Source organism: Neophocaena asiaeorientalis, unplaced genomic scaffold (genome assembly GCF_003031525.2).
Source record: "Neophocaena asiaeorientalis asiaeorientalis breed wild unplaced genomic scaffold, Neophocaena_asiaeorientalis_V1.1 scaffold4, whole genome shotgun sequence".
Lineage (NCBI taxonomy): Eukaryota > Metazoa > Chordata > Mammalia > Artiodactyla > Phocoenidae > Neophocaena > Neophocaena asiaeorientalis.
In genome coordinates this window covers 4,457,847-4,463,311 of record NW_020173682.1, presented here as the reverse complement: position 1 = coordinate 4,463,311, position 5,465 = coordinate 4,457,847, and the positions used below count along the sequence as shown (strand labels likewise).

The 5,465-nt window shown below is 54.3% G+C and overlaps 1 long non-coding RNA gene across 1 annotated transcript in view; it reads right to left on the bottom strand.

The window, feature by feature from the left end:
- LOC112402913 (uncharacterized) overlaps positions 1 to 2,396 on the bottom strand; it is an 8,696-nt gene extending 6,300 nt beyond the window's left edge. Inside the window, exons 1-2 of the long non-coding RNA XR_003003790.1 lie at positions 1,834 to 2,396; positions 710 to 840 (exon numbers count right to left, since the gene is read on the bottom strand). This is a non-coding gene — a long non-coding RNA (uncharacterized LOC112402913). The remainder of the gene's footprint in view (positions 1 to 709; positions 841 to 1,833) is intronic.
- Between the last annotated feature and the right edge of the window lie 3,069 nt (positions 2,397 to 5,465).

Below are 5,465 nucleotides of genomic sequence, written 5' to 3'. Positions count from 1 at the left end.
CTTGCGGGCTCTAGAGCACAGGCTCAGTAGTTGTGGCGCACGGGCTTAGTTGCTCTGCAGCATGTGGGATCTTCCCGGACCAGGGCTCGAACCCGTGTCCCCTTCATTGGCAGGTGGGTTCTTAACCACTGCCCCAGAAATTAAGTTTTAAAGGAATGCCGTGAGGAGGTAATTCTTTAAAGTCCTCATCAATTTATTTTGTAACAAAGATGAAATTTATTTGGCTCTGATCACAGTTCTGTCATGTTTACTTTCTTCATCCCAAAGTGTGATGACGGTCCATCCAAGGCAAGCTGGGTGACCTTGGTGTTGCACAGACAAGCATTTTTAATTTCAGTAGTTATGTTTTTGTTTTAACATTCATTCGAAAAAATGTAAACTAGAACCTCAAGTCTATGCCTCCCTGCAGGTCCTTGCTTCGCTAGAGGCTAACGCAGGTGGTGGCCCCAGGGCTCTGGCAAATGCTTGGCTGCGAAAGTTTACAAGGTGGGAGCAGAAATGAGAATTGTGAGCGGGTGACTGCAGTTGTAGATGCCCAGGAAAATTCAGGGATGCCCCCAGGAAAGAATGTCCCCCGACTGCGAGGGAGGGAGCTGGTCCCTGGGGCTGGGCAGGCAAGGCTGCGGGATCACAGGCTGAGCATACACTCCAGCCGCCCCGAGTCCCCTCCAGCCGGCACCCAGGGGGGCTGAGCCGCACAGAAGCTCACCTGGTTTTCCAAACAACAGCAATGAACGCATGTTCCCTGAGTCTTCAGAACCCAGCGTCAAGGACTGCATCGCTCCAGCCAAGCCTGATGGTCCCTGGGAGTGACAGATGCCCGAGGACACGTACGAAAGTCTGTGGATGAAAAGAAAACACCAAAAGGGGACAGTTTTCTGCCCATCCAGCTGCCTGACGCTGATTGGGCTTCTGTCTCTTTGGATTCCAAACCCTGGATTTCATTCACTGGCCGAGACTGTCTTAATTCGTCCTGCTCCCAGGACACCTGGCGAGACTGTGTTTAAAGTGTAACAGAGAGAAACTTCAGTCGCTCTAAAGAAGTCCCCGTTTGACCCCTTCACACTGCAGTTCGAAGTGATGCAGGCCTCGGCGTGCGCCGTGGCCAGGCTTAAATAATGCGAAACTTTCTGTTTTCCGACTACGGCTCCAACCTGGCTTAGGCAGAGGGCTCTGTCCATTTGTCACACTCCTGCGGGGGTAATAAGAGTCCCCGGGACTTTGTGAGGGCTCCTTATATCAGGCACTATTCTAAGAACTTGACACTTACTAACTCATTTAACCCCGAGAACCAGGAATGGTTATTATTCCCGTTTCACGGATGAGGGGAGTAAGGCCTAACTGAGAGGCTACGGAAATCCAGAGCTGGGCTTTCGAACTCTTGGCCACTCACCTCCCCCCACCCCAGGGAAGAGGTTCAGGACCTAAAGCCTTTCTAATCTCAGGCTCAAAAACACAAAAACAAACACCAGACATGTGGATTTCCACAGTCAGTAATTCTCAGCGTGGATTGAGGTGACCAGAGTTTCCTCTAGAACAATGTGGGAATCGAAGAATCTAGAGGGATCTCCAGGCGCCTGGGTTTGAGAAACGTGGCTTCATGTCTGAGGAATGTAGCCCTAACTCCCAGCCACCTAGTGGGGAGAGGTTGGAGGGGGGAAGGGACTGAGGGACCTTCTGGAACCTTCTGGAACCTTCGTCTTGGGGTCTGGCCCAGGAAAGAGATGGGGTTTGGGGGTTTGCTGGGAAGCCCATTTGACCGGCTGCTTCCGAGCCCCAGGGCGTAACAGGGCTCGTTCTGTGCAGAATTGCAGATGTTGTGCAGTGACCGACCTGCCTTTGTTCCTGGGCCTGTGGCCACACCGCGCACTGCTGTCTGGTTGGCAGCCTCGGGGGTTGTGCGGGTCCGCGTGCAGCGTCCTGCCCACCCTGATCCCGTGTGACACTTGGCGACCAGCCATCACTGCTGCTCCTGGCCTGGGAGAAGCCCAGTAGACAAGAGGAAGTGGGCTGGGGGCCTGTCTCCCAGGGCCCCAGGAGCTGGGGGCCGGCCAAGTGGACCCCCTTCCGCAGCCTTGGACGGAGACGTCTCTAGACCTTGGTGGGTAAAGTGGGTCTAACCTGTCTGCCCGCAGGGCTCGGGCTCAGGCCTCTTTTAGCCTCACCCACTTCCCCATGAGCGCCGCCATCTGGGGGCTTGAAAAACGCCTCTGTGCTGGGGAATTCCAGCCTTCTGTCTGCACTAAACTCCTGCCCACCTGACATCCTCACGTGGATTTTATGTGTGTCTCACACTTCACCCCGATCGCCCCACACCAGGCCTGCCCCCTCCTTGGGTGATGCCAACCCCATCCGCCCAGGCACCCAGGAGCCCAGTCCAACGCCCTGGACGTGGTCCCTGGTTTCTTTCTTTCTTTCTTCCACATGTCACATCCAGTCCACCACGAACTGGCACCTAGGTCAGGAGCCTCCTTTCCTGGATTGCTGCTGTGGCGCCTGCCCTTGCTTCCCACTCCGCGGGGCGAGGCCTCACCCTGTGCGTCCCCTGTGGCCCTCTGAGGCCCCGCACGCTCAGAGCTCAGACCCCTGACTGGCCTGCTGCACCCCTGGCCTCGTGTCCTACGCCCTGCCCCTCTTATTCCAGCCCAGGGCGGGGGGCTCCGACCTCAGGGCCTTTGTCCCTCCACTGGGGGTGCGCTTCACAGATACCCGAGTAGCTGCTTCCTCGCCTCCAAATTCGTGCTCTAAGTGCCACCTTCACGGGTCACTCTACTCATAACGGCCGTGACGCGTCATCCTCTCCCTCTTGCCTGATTCCTCTTTCTCCGTAACGGTTTCCCTTCGAATAAACCACAGTTGACTTCTTTGCCTTCGGCATCTGTCCGCTTCCTTGGCAGGAGGAGCAGGGATTCTGGCCCGTTCCTGCCACGCTCCGTCTGGGCACCTCCTGCCTGCTGCCGAGCAGGTGCTGATGCACTTTGTCACCTGGAAGCCCTGCCTGTCCTGCGCTTTATGGAGAAACGCGCTCTTCAAACACAGGGGACCCTCGTGGTTAAGATGCACAATTCGCAAACTGAAGACCTGCAGGTCTCCGCCCCGGTATCCCCCAGGTCCCCAGGAGGCTCGCCTCTCTATTTAGTCCCAGCTTTGCGGCTCTCAGCCATCAAGGGTCGGGGAGGACCGCCAACATGGCATCTGAGCCGTGACACGGGGACCATCTCCTCTTCTGGCCGGGACCCTAGGGAAGCCTGGAGGAGACCAGGAGGCATCCCGAGAAGCAGTCAGGTGACACGGCAGCTGGAGATTTGCCCACCGCGGGCTGGCAGGTGACGGGCTGGGACAGGAAGTTCAGGCAGGCAGGTGGGCAGCACCCTGACACCCTCAGAGCTCAGAGCAGGGGGGACCCCAGTGTCGGGTGTGTATCCCCCCTGGACTGTGAGCCCCCGGGGGCGGGGGTCCATTTCTCTGCCCAGCGGCTGGCTCGGAAGCTGGCACACGGTGGGCACCGGTCAGATGTGAGCTAGGCGAGCAAGGCGTTCGCCAGCTGGCCCCTGGTGCACTTCGTCGTTTGCAAGTTTCTGGCCCGAGGGTGCATGACTGGAGGGTGTGGATCCCCAGATTTTGCCTCATGGTTGATGTCTTGGGTCCACTGCTCCCTTCGAGGTCAGGCAGCTGTGACTGCTACACACGAGAACATTGCAGAGTGGCTTCATTCCCAGCCACCCCGGGTAATTTGTGGGGTACACCCTGGAATCCAGAAAAACAATGGAGCCCTGCCCGGTCCCCGAAAGAAAGAACTAAAGTGCTGCAAGCAATGTGGAAAAGAGAAAAGGGCTTGGATGCACAGAACAAGCAGAATCGTGTCACACCTGCCCCCGCCGGCCCTTCGGCTCGTGTAGGAGAACAGGATGGAAAGGGCGGCCTGCGCCCATCTCCCTGCACGCATCCCCGGATGGGGAGCCTGGGTGCAGCCTCCCCGCTCCCGTGGACACTCCTCTGTTCACAGCTCTCTTGCAGCTCTTCCTCTTCAGATGGTTGGAAGGGGTAGGAGTTAAACTCGCAGGCTTGAAGCTTGAAGCCGGGGACACTTTCCATCAGTGTGCTGGGCACCTCTGCAGGGGACCAAACCTGCGACCTCCTGGTGTCTGTAAACCGGGGTGCCCCAGTCCCTCCCAGCCTTTCAGGTTTCCTTATTCATGCTTCCCAAGCGTCATTCCCCCCCGAAAGGAACCCGCACACCAGGAGAGCCGTCCCCCCGAGCCCCCCAGAGTGGTCACAAATGGCTCCGTTTCTCCTGACAGCTACTTAGCTTGGGCATCATTGGAAAACTCAGCTCCACGGCGGGTAACAAACCTGGAAAGAATGTCGGTCTTCGCTGGGATTTCATGTGACAGGTTTCTGGCTCTGAATCTGGATAAGATTAACTCTTCGTTCTAAGTTATAAAAAAAAAAAAAAAAAAAAAAAAACCAACTAATTCTCCGAAATAGCGGTTTAGTGGGAAAATGTGCAGCTTTGAAAGCATCACGGGCAGTCCGATTCGTACGTCCCTTTTCCAGGGCTGCATATTTTCTGTGTCTGATAATATGTTTGTTACACCTCCTCTTGGCCAGGGACACATACAGTAAATCGTCGTCTCGAACCATGTAATCTCTTAACCATAAGGCTCCAACATCTGCTGACCAGTTGTTGGATGGTGGGATCATTAACATGACTTCTAATTTTACTCTTTGAATTTAACGTAACAAGTTTTAATGAGTGTATGTAACTCATACTTTCCAACTTCAGAGACTCCTGAAAGAGAAACCTATGCTTTTATAACCCGTCTCTGAAGTACACAGTTGTATTTTTAAATCCTATTTCCTCCCCCCTCGCCCTGTCCCATACACAGCTGCATTATACAACAGACCCACTGGACATTCTCTCCCTCTCCAGAATCTGCATTCGACTATTTCTCTAGGTTTTGGCGAAGAGCCCCTTTCAACTTCATGCTCACGTGATACGTCAGATGTCCTATTCTTCACGTGGAGATTAGACTTTCATCCACCTATTCAAAACCAAATTGCAAACTGGCGTCAGAAAGACAACCCTTGAGTCATGTTGGGAGAATTCAGTTTCAAAACTTGCTTTCACCTCATGCCTGTTTTTACTGAAATGAGCTGGGCTTAGGAATGGCTTATTCCTGCCAATCTGGTACAGTGTTGCCTTCTCTCACTTCCCTGGCTATGCCCTCAATCCCCAGCCTAGAAAGCGACTGATTCTGATTAAATGCCGCTTTGGATTGACCTCTTTTTATTCAGAATCTTGCCTCCATCGACATATTTGGGGATACTTTTTAGGAACAAACTCCAAGAAGCCAGAGCAGAAACGTTCAACCCAATAACATATGCGACAGAGAAATCATCCCTTGAACCGTTGCTCGCTGGAGCTGTGTTTATCATTAACCAACTCCTGGAGAATTTCAAGA